Below are 19,511 nucleotides of genomic sequence, written 5' to 3'. Positions count from 1 at the left end.
CTAATAGGATAGTACCAACTGATCTGAACTAGAAAAGTAAAGGTCGTGCCCTTAGATCTATGGGCTATCACCACTCTAGTATCGCAATCAATCTCTACCTTCATCTCGATGAGCCAATCCATACTGAGGATGACATTATAATGATACAATGGGGTGACAATCAGGTCAACGAGTACTGTTCTACTTCCTAAGTCTATTAAGAAACCCTTACAAATCTTGATAGTGTCTGAGAAGGTCCCTGTGGAGGTAAGGAGTCTCATCCGAAACATAAGAATAGTTTTTAATACTAGTTACATGACTGCTGCACACGATATTATTGAAATAGTGGACACTAATAGGAAGACTGGTTTACCCTCGATATGTGTTGTGACTTCGAAAGCCAATGGTGCTGCGGTTACTATCTCAGAAGCCTCAGCTGCAAGTGAGTGCACCTGAGCTTGTTGAGGATGATTTTACTGCACTACCATAGGTCATTGAGGCTGCCTAAATCGAGGTGCAGGTGGCTGGTAAGATGGCTGTGCAGGCGGTGCTGATCATAGAGGTGGAGCTGAGATAGATTGTGGCATCTGATGGTTGATTTTCTAAGGAGGCATAAAGCCATTGTCCCTTGTCTTGGTAAAGCAGTAAGTGTCAGTATGGCCCGACCTTTTGCAGTAGGTACACCACAGATCTGATCGCCTAGGCTATGTCGGTAGAGCCATAAGCCTGGGAGGCAAATCTGCATGTGGCCTCTTAACGAGGAACGGTCTGCTCGGCAAATCAGGTCGAGGCCTAGGACTCATAGGCACATGTGTGTGGGATAGTCTATCCCCATCCTGCTCAGTTCGCAGAGATATGTTCACTAGCTCAGCATAGTTGGGAATGCTAGTACAAGTTCAGGTCGCTACGGGAGGCTCGTCACCTCAACGTAGGCCTGGTTTATATTCGAGGACACTACGAAAAGGCTCGTCACCTTATCGTAGGCTGACAGCTCGAATACAGTGTCCCATACACCACTATATTCAGCTCATAAGTTTGGCTTACTCACTGGTCACTACGGGGAGGCTCGTCACCCCAGCTTAGGCCGACATCTCGACCACGGTGTCCCATGCACCACCATGGTCAGTTCATGAGTCTTATCAAATCTTGGTACCATAGTTGAAATATGTTTTACATTGGTAAGTGGTACCTTAGATTCAAGCAGTAGCGTCCACACATGGTAAACACACATTAGGCTAATCGGGTTACTTGACAAGTTCGATTGGTATGAGCGCACACTGAATTAATCGACATGGAGTGCATATGCACTCCTCATGGCCTAACCACTGTCGACAATCACTGTATGACTCGGATTCACCGAACGTATCCCTTGTGGCGAGACTAGTTCGGCCACTTGATTAAAAACCGTTACCGTTTGCCTAGTAGTCTCAATCACACTTAAATGCAACAGGTAATCACATGTGATAGTCATAATAGCATTTAACAACCAATTCATATATGATTCTCATTCGAGCATTTTAACAAACATATTTAACATGTTATCATACATATGCATTTCATATATAAATCACATATTTGAAATTTAGGTTACTTGAAGGACTTTATACATGTAGGTAAGGTAGTTGAGAATCCTATCTCAACACCCTTAATAATTACAATCCATCAAACATTTACTTATTCAAACATTTTACCAACACTTAGCCTACACATTAATACATACATGACCTAACTTAATTATAGCATATATTATAGCAATTCCTTTCGTAAAGGAGTTGTTCTACATACAACAAACATATAACTAAGATTTATAGTCATGACAAGCACAAATCATTATAGCACTTTCATTTAAACATTTCAACAAACACATGGAATGCATCATATATTCAACATAGTTCATACATGTGTGATACATGGGAAGCGTCGTATCTAAGTACATGTGGCAGCAATCAAGTCAGTCATAAATCATTAACTGACATTGAAAGCCTTGAAAATCATAACCTAAATGTTTATAGTCCGCACCTTTCATCGGTACATTTGTTACGAACTCGGTTCGTACACCACGTCTTTGTCTATGGCACAACGACTACCTAAACATTGAAATAGCTTAGCTATTTCACCAGTTTCTCTATTTGGATTCCTACAACAGATGAAGGTTAGGATTTCTTACCCAAAAATGGAGTTGAAATGAGTTGAGTAGCTAGACATAAAGGCGATTCGAAGAGTGGAGTAGCAGAACAGGAGCACTGCAGCAAACCCCAAAGGTTTCCCTTCATTCTCCACTCTTTTTTCCTCTTTTGTCTTCTCTCTCCTAGGGTTAGAAAAAATTCATATGGAATGAGAGGGGGAGGGGGGAGGTTAGGGCATTATATATGCTCATAAGTGATGTCAATGGCCCCATGGCCATGGTATACTTAGGCTATAGCCAAAAGGTGTCTGTTTCGGGCCAACAGAGCTCATTTGGAGGTTCATTGATGACATACGGTCTGAAGAAAGTTTCCTGACAATGGATCTATGCCAGGTTAAGGTTTCTGTCTGATCAGATTAGTGGATAAATCATGGAGGACCCATTTTAGTTCGACGGTCATCGTCACTCAATCAGGGCCACAAGTATACTAATGGGTGCATGAAAATCTTCTTGATCCAAGGGTGTAGTTGGGTCAGAATTTGAAGGTCTGAAACCTTAAATTTGGCCTACAAGCGAATGACCCAATTCACTTAAGTTTGAGTTCATTTTTTAAAGATATTCGCATTTCTCACACACTTCGCTCCAGCCTCAAGTTGTGCATTTCTAAATACTATTTGGACTTGATTCCCGCGATGGTTATCAAGTGCAGTAAGGTGGTCATAACCTTATAGTTTCATAATTATCAGACTTTCAATGTGCAGTCTAGGTCCGATACGAAGTTTTAATGTGCTCTCGAGAGAAACTGGGTTTTGGGACTGATCCTAAGTTTTTAGGAAATGTTAAGTTAGTGATTCAAATAGTTTTGGGTCTTGCAGTTCGTATAGAAAGTGGTTCGAGCTAATTCATCGATTAATTTAGTTTAGTACTTAATTAATTTTTGTCTAATTTCTAAAGGATTCGGTCCTTAGTGATTTCTGCCTGAGGTGGTACTCGGGTCTTTGTACGAATTTTTCTAAGACGTCATAGCCAAGCTATATATCAAGGAAATTATACGGCTACATGGAGTTCCTATGGATATTGTATCGGATCGGGACATGTGATTCACGTCTATTTTCTGGACTCGAATCCAAGAAGCAATGAGACTACAACTGAAGTTCAGTACCGTGTTCCACCCACAGACCGATGGGCAGATGGAATGGGTAAATCATATATAAGAAGATATGTTGTGAGCATGTGTACTTGATTTCAAGGATAGTTGGGATGACTGTCTCCCCTATGCGGAGTTTGCTTATAACAATAGCTTCCAAGCGAGCATTGGCATGGCTCCCTACGAAGCTTTGTATGGGCACCCATGTCGAGCTCCACATTCTTGGACAAAAGTTGGTGAGAAGTGTTTAGTTAGCCTAAATTTAGTACAGGCGACCTCAGAAAAGATTAATATTATTAGGCGGCAACTTCTTGCAACCCAGAGTAGACAAAAAAGTTACGCTGATACCAGATGGCAACAACTAGATTTTGAAGTTAGGGACCATGTATTTCTTAAGGTTTTGAAGGAAGTCCGTCATTTTGTCAAGAAAAGGAAACTTACACCACGATTCATTAGCCCATTCCAGATTTTGGATCGAGGGGGTGTGGTAACATACCATCTCACTTTGCCCACACCACTCACAGGTGTGCACAATGTATTTCACGTATCGATGTTGAAGAAATAAGTTCCTGATCCTACTCACATTATCAAGTGGGAGTAGGTACAGCTAAGTGAAGATGCTACCTATGTACTGTAACTAACACGAATTCTTGATAAGAAGGAACAAGTGCTACGTAACAAAGTTATCCCACTTGTGAAAGTATTATGGACACACCACACTGAGGAAGAGGCTACTTGGAAAATAGAAGTCGAGGTCTATAAGAACTACCCTCAGATCCTCGAGGAATACGAGAAGGTACTAATTTTAGGGATGAAATTTTTCTTTAAGGGGGGTAGATTATAACATCTCAGAAAAATCCGTACGAAGACCCGAGTACCACCTCATGCAGAAATCCCCAAAGACCGTATTCTGTAAAATTTAGGTAAATTTTAGTTAAATATTAAACTAAATAATCGGTGGATTTAACTCAAACTACTATTTATACAAATGGCAAGACCTAAAACCATCAAAATAGCTAACTCAATACTACTTAAAAACCTAGGAGAAATCCCAAAAGCCTGTTGCTCTCGGAAGTACATTGAAACTCCATATCAGTCCTTAACCACGCGTCAAAAGTCCGATGATTGCGAAACTATAGAGTTATATCCGTCTAATTGGGCTTTACAACCCTCATGGGAATTGAGCCCAGATAGTATCAAAAACACACAACTTAAGCCCTAAGCGAAGTGTGTGAGAAATGTGAATATCTTTAGAAAATGTAACGAAACTTAAGTAAATTGGGCCGTTCGCTTACACACCAAATTAAAGATTTTGGACCGTCAGTTTTTGACTGAACTTCACCCATGGATCAGGAAAATTTTCCTGCATGTATCTGTATACTTGTGGCCGTGATCGAGTGACAACGACCGTTGATCTGATATAGGTCTTTCACGATCGATCGGCCTATCCTATCACGTTGAAACCACATTCTAGCATAGATCCATCATTAGGGAACTTACCTTACACCGAAAGTGAGTAGTGGACCTCCAGATGAACCCTACCTGCCCGAAACAGATGCCCTTTGGTTATAATTTAAGTATACCATGGCTCTAGGGCCATTTTCTTCAGTACTGGGCCTATATAAAGCCCTTAAACCACCCTATTCTTATCCCATACGAATTTTCTCTAACCTTAGGAGAGAGAAGAGAGAAAGGAAGAGAAAAGAGTAGGGAGTGAGGGGAAATCTTTGGAGTTTGCTGTTGTGATTCTTTCCCATGACTCCACGCACTAAATCACCTTTACATCTAGCTAACCGATCTGTTCCACTACGATTTGGGTAAGAAATCCTAACCATAATCTTGATTTAGAAAGCTGAATTGAGTAATTGACAAACTAGCCAACCTATTTCATGATTCAGGTACCCGTCGTTCTGTTTTCGAGAACGTAGAATTCGAACCGAGTCTGAATCGAGTATTCCGACGAAAGTTGTGGACCATATATGATTAGGTTATGGTTTTCAAGGCTTTCAATGTTAACTAATGATTTATGTCTGACTTGATTGCTGCCATATGATCTTAGTTACGCTGTTTTCGATAAATTATACGTGTGTGAACTATGTTGAATATAAGATGCATTCGTGTTTGTTGAAATGTTTGAATGAATATGGAATTGTGATTTATGCTTGTCATGACTTCAAATCTAGGATTCATGCTTGTCGTGTGTATCACGACCTCTTTGTGTAACGAATTACTATGGATCATGTCTTGACTAATCTAGTCTATGTATTTAGAATGTGTAGCCAAAGTGTTTGATAAAATATCTGAATGAGAAATTGTTGATGATTTGTATTCATTAAGTGTATTAGGATAGGATTCTCAATTCCCTTAATCATATGCATAGTTTCCTTCATGTAATCATATTTGTCGTTATGCAATTTATGGATAAAATGCAAGTGCTTGGTAACATGTTCAATGTGTTTAATGAAATGCCCATATGAGAGATCTATTTGGAATGTTTGTTAAATGCTGATACAATTATCACACGTGTCTGTATATTGCATTTGAGTAAGGATGGGACTACAACATAGTCCTGGCAATCAGTAACACTTTCGGTCTGGGTGGCTGAATTAGTCTTGCCACATTAGGTAACTCGATGAATCTGAGTCACACGACGATTGTCGATAGTGGTTAGGCTACAAGGCATGCTTATGCGCTCCATATAGATCAAGTATGCATGTGATCGTACCAATCGAACTTGCCAAATAAACCGATTAGCCTATTGTGTGTTTACCATGTATGGACATCACTGCTTGAATCTAAGGTACCACTTACCAATGTAAAAGCCTGCTTTAACCATGGTACCATGATCTGCTAAGACTCATGAGCCGGGCATGGTGGTATGGGACACCGTCGTCGAGCTGTCAGCTTATGCTGGGGTGACGAGCTTCCCCGTATTAGCTAGTGAGAAACCCAACACTTATGAGACGAATATGGTGGTATGGGACACCGTATTCGATCTGTCGGCCTACGTTGAGGAGACGAGCCTTCCATAGTGATCGCGAGTATAAACTCTTGAATTTGCCCACCAACTGCTTTTCATTAGGGGCGATGCCCTATAACTTGCCTATCGTGTGTGAATAACTAGGACTAATGACCCTAGAAGGATCTTCAGTTTGGGTTAATGATATAAAGGGAGGTACCTTAGCTTCCCAAATCTCCTGTATGAATAAGCTTAATTAAGTACTCGGCTAACACGACCATGCACCGCATTGCATGTGCTTTGGTGAAGAAGTTACATTTTAGGGAGGTTGTTATGCGTGAACTTAGTTGTCGGAGTCGCTTGTGAGGGAGCTTTGTACGAGGACATACATCATTACTGCATACCATCCCTGCATTAACAAGAGTAGTTAGGAAATGATTGTTGTATTGCTTTATCATTACTGCTTGATTGAATTGATAACATGTTAACCTTTGTCTTATAGTACCACTGGGTTGATCACTCACTCCCACTCTGGGACGGTGTTTTAAAACACCAACCAGACTTTGGTTTAGATGCTGGTGATAATGAAGCCTATGCAGTAGAGTTGGACTTCATAGACGAGGAGGGAGAATTCTCCGACGTTCAGCTCTCAGGCGGGTCTATGTAGACCCCACATTGATTTGACGAGATTACCGGGACATATGGATTAGTGGAACACTTTACATTTTGATATTTTGTCTATTTGAAACAATACATGTATATATTTAGCCCGGTTACATAATCATACTTTGGAGGTTGTAAAACACTTACCTGTTCAAATATATATGTTTCAGTCTTCTGCTTGCTTAATTACATTATCTCTGGAGTATGATATGTTTTTTTAGTATAATCCCACTCATGTTTAATCATTAATATAGACGAAATCTGAACATCATTATCCATGTTGCATAAGTGATGTGCTGGATCTCGGGAGTAGAGCTTTGCTCGACCCTTGAAATTGGGAGCATTACAGATTGGGTTATAAGTTTTCAAAATCTCACTTTCTTATCTTAATTCTACCCATTCATCCTTCAGTGCACAAAATATTGTTTCCTGAAAAAGATTTCTGATATTAAGCATTGAGATTTATTTTTCACATACTTTGCTCGGAACTAGCAAAATGTTAGTTAGGAATTGTGTTGAGGGTCAAATATTACATATTGGACCCCATTTATTACTTGGTTTTATGAACATGATAATGTTTAATGTCTTATTTTAATCATGTTTGTGTTGCAAGGTGAATTTAAGAGCTTGGATTGAAAAGGATGTTAAAAGCAAGGATTTAACACTCAAAGATCGTCAAAGCCAAAGTTCTAAGAAAACCGAGTCAAGAATGAAGAAAATTAAAGTTTTGAAGTGAATTTGCATAATCCTCGACTAGTCCTAGCTCCTGCTCGACCAGTCGAGGATTCCTCAACTCGAACTCCAGCGGCTAAATCTTCAAAAATCAGTTCATCCTCAACTGGTCAAAGGAAACCCTCGACCAATCGAAGGTGACCCTCAACCGATCGAGGATGGTCCTTGACCAGTCGAGACTTACGTAGATGTTGCATGGATTACGTAAGTTTGAGACGATTTTCAAAAATTTCCAACTCAATGCGAAAGGAGGTGATGCAAAATTATAAATAGGCGTTGTCAGGGCACCGCTAGGCATCATCTAGGGTTTGAGGAGTGGAGTAAAGGCATGGAGAAGCCATTGCCAAGAGTTTTTCTTCCCTTAGTTATTTTTATGCTTTTCTTATGAGATTTTAGTTCAATCTAAGGCTAAGAGGTGAAGCTTGTAGCATGATAGGATGTTTTCTATTGCTGTGATTCATCTTTAAGTTGAACTATCTTTTATTCTAGTTTATTATTTAAGAAATACTTTCAATTTTTAATGGTTTGTTGTGACTTGAATTACAATAGATCTACAATAGCTTTAAGTATGTTCTTTTCATGTATTGAGATCGTGAAATTAGTCAATCCCGTTGTTCACCATCGTCCCATGGGCATGGTTGGGTGATGGAATCCTACCTAATCTTCACAATTCTCTTAAGATTGGTTGTGGGATTGTTAAATCCTGTTGTTTGCCTTGTCTCATGGGCATGGTTTTGTGATGGAATCACTTCCAGTTCTCACACCTCTCATCCATTGAGAATAAAGTCAAAGGAAATTCAGAATTAGTTTTACTGAGATATCTTCCAATTGGATAAGATGGGACTCTAATTCCAGTTGTGTCCTTAAATTAAGCATAGATCTCCCTAATCTCTACAAGTGGATCCTTGGAAACCCTAGTTACCACCTTTAAATTCATTAGTTTTAATCACTTCAATCACAAGTACTCTCTCAGATATTTTCATATTTAGATTTTCATCTTCTTCTAGTTCTACTTCTAGTTACTTTCAAAAGACACATGAGATTAGTCCCTGTGGATTCGACCTCGGTCTCACTGAGATTATTACTACATCGCAACCCTACACTTAGGGTTGTGAACCTGTAGGCACTGATGGCCTTGTGTAGGCATGTGTGGTTGCCTTGTGTAGGCATCCTTAAGAACCTTATGTAGGTCCTAGTGTCAACCTTGTGTAGGTTGTAACCGTTTGAGGTGAACCTGATTCAATACTTTTGTTAGTGAAATCTGGTACACTCAAGGGTTGAGTGCGTCCACCGAGAGTGGAGTAGGCACATAGCCGACCCATTATATATGATTGTGTTTGGGATTGCTATTTGCATACTCATTTGATCATGCTTATGTTAAATGCTTAAAACGATGCACGTGAATGGTTGGAACTAATAGGAATCACATCCCACACACTCATACATTCTACATAGACTAGTTGCTTAAATTATTCAACCTAAGTAGTCTATTGTTTGGATCATCTACTTGGCTTGGAAGCCTATAGAGTTAAAGTTGCTACATCTTGATTAATTGCATATCAGATCAAGATTGATGAATTAGGATTTTAAATTGGCATAAATTTTATAATGTCTTATTCACCCCCCTTCAGGACACTTTAACCTATTCCATACTTCTACTATAGCAGTTTAAACCACAATTTCACTACATTTAAGAGAAGTAGTTCTACGGCTACATTGACAGATACGTCTTTAAAGGTAAATATAAGTATATAATTCTTTTATATTTTAGATTTATTGAGATAGCCATAAAATCTCATTGTTGGTTTTCTTGAGATAGTCAGAAAATCTCAGCGAGGGTTTTTTTTGTGATAGGCCGCTAAAAGCACAACTGTATCAGGTTTTAAGGTATTCCTGTGAAAACCTTATTTATAATAAAAGCCAATATCATGTGGAGAGTGATTATTGGGAATGGAGTAGGTGTAGCTATTTGAGAACAGTTGTTGACACACCGAACCACTATAATTCTTAGTGTTGTGGTGAATGCCTTTAATGTTTATGTGGTGAATGGTTGTAATCTGTTTAAGTTAAAGTGGTGAATGCTTGAAAAAATTTAGCTTTTATTGACTCTTACTTAGTTTGAAATTTTAATTTTTACGAGTTTCGTGAAATAAGGTAGTCCTACCTAAACTTGTTTGGGTGAAGGTTGTCCTACGGATTAGTTTAAATCAACATTTCAATACTAGTACAATTAAGACCTCTTATTTATTTATTATTTCTACACTTTAATTATTTGGCATAGTCCTACTCACCCCCCCCTCTAGGACTGTTCAAGCTCTCCTTTTCAAGTGGTATCAGAGCTAAGTTGCTTATTTATTTTGTTTGGATTAAATTCCTTAAGTCCAAAGATCTAGAGCTTTATCTTGTCAAATTTCGATAGTTTGTCTACTATTAGGCCACCACCTTTTAATGGCTTTAACTATGTATACTAGAAAGCCAGAATGAGGATTTTTCTAAAATCCTTAGATGAAAGTGTGTGGCAAGCCACTGTAACAAAATGGAAACCTCTTATGACTGAGGTAGTAGCTGAAGATGGAACCAAATCTATGAGAGAAATTGCATTCTACTTATGTACTGGAACTCAAAAAAGTAAAAGCAGTGCTAATGCTAAGGCCATAAACGCCATAACTTGTGTTTTATCGCTTAATGAATTCAAAAGGATTATTTCATGCAATATTGTTAAGTAAGCTTGGGATATTCTTGAAATGACACATGAAGAAACTACTATAGTCAAGAAATCAAAAGTTCAAATCCTCACTACTAGATTTGAGGAAATTCATATGGAAGAAAATGAAACTTTCCTTGACTTCTATAAGAAACTAAATGATATACTAAATTCCATGTGGGGTCTAAGAGAGAATCCCAAAAAGCAAGGTCTATGTAACAATATTGCAATCTCTTCCTGATAGATTCAATTCTAAGGTTACTGCCGTTTAGGAATTAAGAGATACTGATCATATGAAGGTTGAGGAGTTAGTTGGCTCTCTCTAAACATATGAGTTGAATTTTAAGGCTCATAAAGGTAAGTCTATTGCTCTTAAATCTTCTAAATTTATTTTTAAAAAAATGGTACTAATTCTAATTTTGAAGAAACTGAAGATGATATGGCAATGCTAGCTAAGAAATTTTATAAAATTTTTAAAAACAAGAAAATAGTCAATGTTTCAACTGTCATGAATACGAGCACTTAGCAAATAAATGTCCTAAAAGGGATAAGTCAAAAGGAAAAGGCATGATAGCTACTTGGGATGAATCATTTGGCTCTAAAAGTTTCTGAGTCTGATGGATCATAATAAGAAAATGCAAATGATGTGAAAGCACTTATGACTATAGCCGAGTCACCTCCTCAGATAGCTATAATATATCTGACTATGAAAATCTCAGTAGTGACCCTAAAAATGAAATGAAGATGATCTTCAAGATGCCTACAATGCCCTATACAGGGAAAGTTGCAAAATTGTTGTCAAAATAAACATTCGAAAAAAGAAATATGCTAAATTAAAAGAAGAACTTGAAAATAATATTTTAGAAAAATCTCATCTTTCAGACTGTCTTGGAAAAACTAAATTATATTTAAATCTCAAATCATCAGAGTTACAAAAACTCAGAACTGAAAATAAGAAACTAAAACTCAAAGTTTCTTCCCTTTTAAGTTTTAAGGATACTTGGAGATATTGAAAGGGCCAAGCTAAGAGTCCGAGAGAGGGGGGGTAGGGGAGGGGGGGGGGGGGGGGGTGAATAGGACTATGCCAAATTAAAATATAAATGCAGAATTAAGAAAGAATTAGAAAAAGATAACACTTACCAATCCCAAATAGCAGAAATAAATAGCAACCTCAAATGCACAAGTATAGAGAGTTTGATATTTGATACAGATGTTGTTCTAAGGACAACCTTACACCAAAAACCAATGGCTTATGGTAACACAACCTGATTTCTAGAACGGTCTGTGTATTAAAGTCCCAAACCAATACAGAGGAATAAAGAATAAAACAGAAATAAATATCTACTGCTATTACAACATTTACCGCATGTGCAGAAAATAAATTACAATCATTCACCACAAATGCACAATAATAAACATTCACCACAACTCCAGCAATTATAGTATTTCGCTTGTGTGTACACCAACTGTTAGAAAATGGCCACACAACTACTTCACTCTCAATATCCTCATCCATAGGATATTGGCTTTCATTACGAAATAAGTTTTCCAAGGTTCACCCAAAACCTTCATAATTTTGTTTTCAAAGGGCTACCACAATTAAAAACCCCACTCACTGAGATTTTCTAGCTATCTCAGTCAAAACAAAAAATGAAAGATTTTCTAGCAATCTTATAAACTAAATATAGAAAATTGAAATTATACTTATCCGAAGAAAGTACTTCATTGTAGCCCAGTAAAACCACTTCTTTGGAGACATAGAATGTTCAATGTTCAATCTCTCAAATGATAGGATTCTAGGTCTAAATGAATTTTAAATTAAATCTAACCTTAGGCTACTTTGGATTCAACTTCTTGGATCTCACAAAAGGGTTAAATTCAAAATTCCCCTTTTAATATCAAATAGAATGGAATCAAGAGATCAAAGAATTGAATAACCAAAAAAGCCCTACCTCACAATAGCTTCACAATAATGGATACTGAGTTCTTAGAGTTGTGACTTTAATATCTTTCGAATGAGTTATGAAACTCTGAAAATCGTCCTCAATTTATAGGTAAAAATATTGTTCATTCGACTGGCCTAATGGTCAATTCGATTGGTCGAAGGACTAACAGCATTTCAAAATTTCTGGCGTGATAAGATAAGATCGCTTCTCGACTGGTCGAGTGGCTTGCTTGACTGGTCGAGTGGCCTGCTCGACTGGTCAAGCACTGCACTCAACTAGTCGAGTGGGACTTAGAAATGTTTCTGAACTTTGAGTCAAGCCTGCACAACTAGTCGAGCACTATTCATTCGACTGGTCCTGTAGTCTCCAGGACTAGTAGAGGGTCCAATAGAAAAATCTGAAAATACACAACAACCTTAGACTGGTCGAGAAAATTCATAGACTGGTCGATCCAGTGTCTGGACTAGTCAAACTATGACTAGGACTAGTCGAAAAATGACCTGTAACATTATTAAATGACTTATGATATAAGTGCAAATTGTATGACCTATCCTAAGGTCAATCTAGAGTAAAAAAAACCTTACTTATGAGATTGAATCATCATATATCATTCTCTTGAAGTAATTGAGGCTTAAAGACTTGATCTAGTACTTGAACTTCTTGATGTTCTTCTTGAACCTCTTGATCTTATACTTAGATGTAGACAAGATTGACAAGGATGACATGAAGTTGATCTTACAATAACAACTAAACAAGATACAGATTCCAAGAGGTTTTGGCACTATAAAATTTGACAAACCTAGGAGCTAGATAGATAGCATTTACAATCTCCCCCTTTGTCAAATTCATGACAAAATAAACCAAGACCAAGGAATCATGTACCAGTTGGATCAATAAAGAATCATGCACTAGTTAAATCATTAGATCAATAAAGAATCATGCACCAGTTAGATCAATAAAGAATCATACACCAGTTAAAAACTGGCCAGCAAAAATCAGCAAACCAATACTCCCTCTTAATACATTACTCCATATAATCTAAGAGAAGAGAAGAAATTGCTTGTAGTACCTATATGTGAGCAAATACAGATCCAAAAAAAAATAACCACTTCTCCATATCTTCCACTCCATAGAATCCAATATCATTAAATAGATGTACCAACACAAATTCTCTCCCTTTTTATCACAATATGGCAAAGGAAAGAACATATAAATGATAGAAATATAAGAGTATAATAAGAGCAATGAGTAATGAGAGTAAGAAGTAAGTTCAAGATAACATAAACATTGTCAAGATAACTATTAAAAACATGTCCACAAGAACAAGAAAACATGTCCAAGCATATAGAGTCAAGAGAAATCCAAGTATAAAAGTTATTACAAATTAGAAATTCAACACTAATCTAAACCAAAGGAAGGAGTAGGTATGGAAGGATCTATTTGATGTAGTCCCTTGTTAATGCGCCTAAGATATTTGCGCATGTATTTAAATTGAGTTTCGTAGGATACATGCATACCCTCTACCTTCTCCTCAAGAGATTGCAAACACTCATCAAAGTCACAAGGCTGAAAATCAAGATCAGCCGTAGAGTCTGACTCAATCTCATCAAATAAATCATCCATATTTATATCATCTGGAGGCAAAGCATCATCCTCTTCAGTTACTTCAGCTGCTCCTCCAGCACCCACATCAACTTGGCCTGGAGCCAACCTCAAATTTATCTTATTTATATTTGAGTTGTTAAATGAAAAATGGTTAATGGGAGCTTCTCCAACAGGCATAGCCACAAGACTATGGGTGGCTAATGAATTCATAAGATAGGTATATGGTATATCACTATGACCTGGATGGAGATGGAACTGAATAATAATATAACAGATAAGAGATGGAAGACAAACAGAGACACCAGTAACAATAGAATGAAGGATACGAGTCATGAAAGTAGTAAGCTTAGTCTTGTTACTAGACCTAAGATAGACTTTTGAAATGAAAATATGATGTAGAATCCTGTATTTGGGTAACATAAATTTAGAACTAAGCATATTCCCAAAACTCCATTCCACATTCATATTGCATAACACTTAGTGAGCATTCTTTTCTCAGATTTAGATGGTTTTGCTACAAGAGTATAAATAGGAATACTGTCATCATTAACTAGAAGATCCATCAATCCAGAAATTAAGTGACGGTCCACATCAATTGGACCTTCTCTGGTTGTAATAGTAAATGTCAGATTCTCAGTAGAGAAGTCACTAATGCAAGCGAACATGACTTGCACAATGGAACGGTATGCGGAATCGCCCCAATATAAAATGTTATCCCATCTTATAAATTGCAGGAGTGAAATAATATCAAAAGGTGTCAAATGATTAGTGTTAACCATCTGTTCAACTATCACGTTACGTAAGCAAATATCTCTTACATACTCGGGATCTTCTTCGGGTGACCGAAGATGGCACACCGTGATAGGAGCAGAACGAGAAGAAGAGGGACCACAAGATCCTTTCTTCTTATTTATACTCTCCATTGCAACAAGAAAAATAAGGAATACAAGGAATGTAAAAGAGGAAAGAAGGGTTTCAAGTAAATCAAATTTTTAGCTAGAAAACCTAACAAACCACCATAAACCTTGAAGTAAACAACAAAAACAATGAAATGGAAGTGCAAAGAACTCAAATTTATAAGGAAATAAAAAAATGATGCACTAACCATGGAGAAATCGAAGGTGGGTTCGACCAGTTGTGCTAGGGCTAGTTGGGAAGATGAAGCAAATGAAAAAAAAAAGCTTTTTAGGCACTAAAAACCCCCAAACCCAAGCGGGTCGACTGGTCAAGTGTGTACTCGACTGATTGTGCACCTCAAAAATTTAGCATAATTTCATATATTGAAATTTAGAAAATTTGCAAAAATAAAATAAAATACAAACATGCAATATAGTACAAATAAACATAAATATTTCAGTTCATATTGCACATACCCATATCCAATTTCAACTTAGCAAACCTGTTTATGTCAAGTGGCTTTGTAAATATGTCAGTAAGTTGATTTTCAGTCTAAATATAATACACTGAAATAATCTTACCTTCAACTAATTCATGAATATAATGATATCTAATGTCAATATGCCTAGTTCGTGAATGTTGAATTGGATTTTTAGAAATGTTAATTGCGTTAGAATTGTCATAATAGAAAACTATAGTATCTTACGCAAATCCGTAATCACTTAATATTCTCTTCATCCACACAAGTTGGGTACAAGCATTACCGGCTACAATATACTCAGCCTCAGCTGTGAAAAGAGATACAAAACTCTATTTCTTACTATGTCAAGAAACTAGGCAGTTCCCGACATAAAAACATCCACCACTGGTAGACTTACAATCATCAATATTACTAACCTAATCAGCATCCGAATAACTGGCTAATTGAAGATTAGTATCATGATGTTTCGACCAAAAATGAAATGCATTTGATTTAGGAGAATTTCTTATTTAACATCGATAAAGATAGAATAAAGGGAATATTCAACAATTTCATTTATTTTGAGTTCATTACATCCTCTTAATCCTCTAATTCTAAGATAGAATCTCTTAACAAAGAAAAGAATACATGAAATCAAGTATAATTGAAATGTAAATTTTGACAGCATTCCAGCACATTTCCATCAAATCTCCAGGGGAGACAAGTCATACATGTTTCCCCTGTTGGGATCCGTTAGAAATATTCAAAATAACTTGATCATTTGTCAGAAATTTCATCATAATGGCTACCCTCAAAGATAATCTGCACAACTCATATAAGAGTTGCATGGCTGGCGAGTTAGGCGGACTCGCGCAACTTGTATGAGTTACACAGCCTTCTTTCCTCTCTTCTCTTTACCCTCAATACCTGTTAGAGGGACTAATCTCCTAAATATCCAATCTGTCAAATGAGGGGGTGAGGGGGTATTTATAGGCATTCGCATGTGTGAGCCCTCAATTCTTGTGCCATGGGTCACACTTCGCATCATCAGATCCTCTTTCCCTAATAGAACCTGCGCGCTCCAAAGCAATTGGGACAAATTGCGTGAATCGACGCAACTCAGGTCCCGCACAACTTAAGACTCACGCAACCCTGGTCCTACGCAACTTGCTCTCTTCTTTCATACCTTTCTCTTACCTCTTTCTCTTTAATCATTTTTTAGTGCCCTAACAGATGCCCCCTTGATCCGAAATTTGATTTTTTGAATCAATTTGAGGGATCAAACTGTGTCATGGAGAATCTGATTTACGCGACTCTGTGCAACTCTCTCTCCCGCGTAACTCTCCATTCCGCACAACCTCTCTAGTGACACCTTGAGCCTATAAATACTGGTCAACTTAGCTATTTCTCACTTTAAAATTTAATCTTCTAACCAAGCCCATCTTGTGCGTAGACTATTTGCGTTACTGTCACATAAAACTCAATTGCGCAACTCATTCGTGCAACTCATTTGCCCTTGGTGCGATAAATCTCTGTCTCGAAACTCTGCCAAATTTTCTTTAACTCTTCTTTTCCTTATCACCATGAATCCTTCAAAGGCTTCATCCTTGAGAAAAGGGAATCTTTCTGTTTCTTCCGCACATGAACAATTCCCTCGTCATATTTGGACATGTATGGAGATTAATGAAAAACTACTAGAATTCCACCACCCCTACTTGGATAAAATTATCTCTTATCCTATGAATCTTCAATGACACCGGTCGACCCCTCATAGCGAACCTTCCACCTACCAATGCCACCTTGTCTTCATAGATAATTGGATCATGAGAGAACCCCGAATCCTAGAAGGCTGAATAGAAGAAAAGGATTCACATCAAAGCTGACATGATATACAAAATGTGATTTCTACAACCTTGCCATGATGCTCATCAGCCTTTTCCAACTCATTTCTTCGAGACTGCTCATCAACATTTCTTTATCAATCGTGCCCCCTGGAGGACAGATGACTTCATAGTCGAGGGTCTCCTATCTCCTCAAGATTTCTATAGTGCCTGGGCCCATGTAGTTGCTCAAAAACATGTAGTCATTTTGGAACGAATTAATCTTTGTGATGCCATCATAGCCTCATCAGAGCATTTTTACGGAAACATAGCCATCTTCAGAGGCTTTCTTAACTTTTGGTCGCCCATAACCAACTGATTCCATCTTCCTCGGGGTGAGATGAGTATCACCTTATGGGACCTTTGTTGTATAGCAGGTCTTCCTATCATGGGTGACATCCTTGATATTTATATTCCTTTGAATGAAGAGTTGTCTCGTGTTTCTACAGAAAATAGTAAATCCAGGGTTTCAAAAACTACTCTGGAACTTTTCAGTGAATTGGTTAATTTCCCCCATCCTAAACACATCACTCCTCTTGAATGGTCGACTCATTTCTCTCGCAAACTACGGTATACTCCTCTTCTCTTGATTCTTTTCTCTTTAAATCTTTATCTTTCTTCTAAAATAACCTTGTTATTTTATCTTGAAAACTTTGTATGCTATAACCATCAGGATCTTAAAACCATTCATAAGAAAATTACAAGCACTACCAAATACAGTCACTCTTGTGAATTAGCTTCCTTCATATCTTATTGGTTAAGCTTGGTAATATTCCCTGGTTCAGAACAAGTCATCAGACCATCCCTTTTTATAGTTGCTGGCACTATGGCTAAGGGTCAAAAGCATTCATTAGCTCCTTCAGTTCTTTGTTCCTTATATCATGCTTTTGGTGATATAATTTCTGGGCCCATAGATTCATCACTCTAACCTTTCCCAATCTATGCTCCTTGGCATTTCTTCATAGGTTGGTTGGGAGTATACTTCCCTTGGACTTTTGATGACCCACCGAAAGCATATTCATATCCTCATCGGCTCCCTCTCCAACACTATCAACTGAGGAAGATGGTTGAAAAATCAAATGGTTGGGTTACTAAGAAAATAGAAGATGGTGATCCTGTTGACTTTCATCATTTTCCTTTCACTATTCATCTGGAAGGCATAAAAGCTATTGATAATGACTCCATTTCTAATGGTGAGCACTCATTCCTTATTTCTATTAGATCTAGTACTCTTCCCTTAAGAGAAGGCAACATGTTTTGGCATGAACCTTATTATCCAAGAAGATTTGCTTGTCAGTTCGGTTTTGACCAAACTGTGCTGGCGACTTGCGATATTGTTACCAAATCTATAAGGAACTGTGGCATTGGACCGTATAACAGGGCTTTGATATGGAGGCAACTCTTGAGTGTTAACACTGGATCTCGCTTTATACTCCCGAGCCAAGGATATCCAGTTCACTCTTCCTATCCCTAGATGTGTTGGTGGGTCCACCAATACTATTTGGTGTGCAGATATCATTCAGCTGACCATGCCATTTTCATTCCTCCACCTCGACTGAGGAGTTATCAACAAGACTAAAGCATCAGTTATTACAGGGAGGCTAACCATTCCCCTTGTTCTGGTCAATTCTGTATAATGATTTCCTTGGAACACACTTCTCATGAAGCACCATTAACTGATACTCTTGAAGGTTGGATAACTTTTGGAGTATCTCTGCAAAGTACCCATGAATCTTCAAATTTTTCGGAAGAAGATGGCAATTCTATGCAATTTTGTCCTCATCCTCCTTTGCAAGTTGTGAAAGACATTATTCCTGAAGCGTCAAGAAGACAAGAGACAAACAAGCAGCGTCGTTCTCTTTAAAAGAACAAGCATATCATCATTGAAAGCTTATCCTCTTCGAAATAGAACAATAGTAAATACATTCGGTTAAGTTTAGCAGGAGTACATATTGAACAGGAAATATGACTCTCTCTTTTTAAACTAATATGAAACTTATCTATCTTAATGTTATATCTTCATGCGATATATATTTATCTTATCATTGCATCATTTTGAACTTGAGTAGTTCTCATAAGTATTTTTGACAGATATGTGGAGCTTGAATGACGAGTTATAACAATGGTTAGAATAACAATGCCTAAATGATATTCAGAATGGGTGAGACTAAGGTTCAATTCCAGCTAGTTACGCACATAGTTTAGGCACTTAAGTAGTTGGAGCAACCATAGTTTAAACTCACAAGTAGTTGGAGTTAGTCTTACGCGAATGGCCACTGTAACTCTCTAGAGTTCGCGGGGCTTATCATGGCCGGGGAATTCACGAACCGTGATCCATCAGAGGGGCCCAGTGAACTACCAAGATTGTGGACTCGATAGGATTTACGCACAGGGTTGGCCACAGTAACTCTCTA

Source organism: Magnolia sinica, chromosome 6 (genome assembly GCF_029962835.1).
Source record: "Magnolia sinica isolate HGM2019 chromosome 6, MsV1, whole genome shotgun sequence".
Classification (NCBI taxonomy): domain Eukaryota; kingdom Viridiplantae; phylum Streptophyta; class Magnoliopsida; order Magnoliales; family Magnoliaceae; genus Magnolia; species Magnolia sinica.
This window is presented reverse-complemented; position numbering follows the sequence as displayed.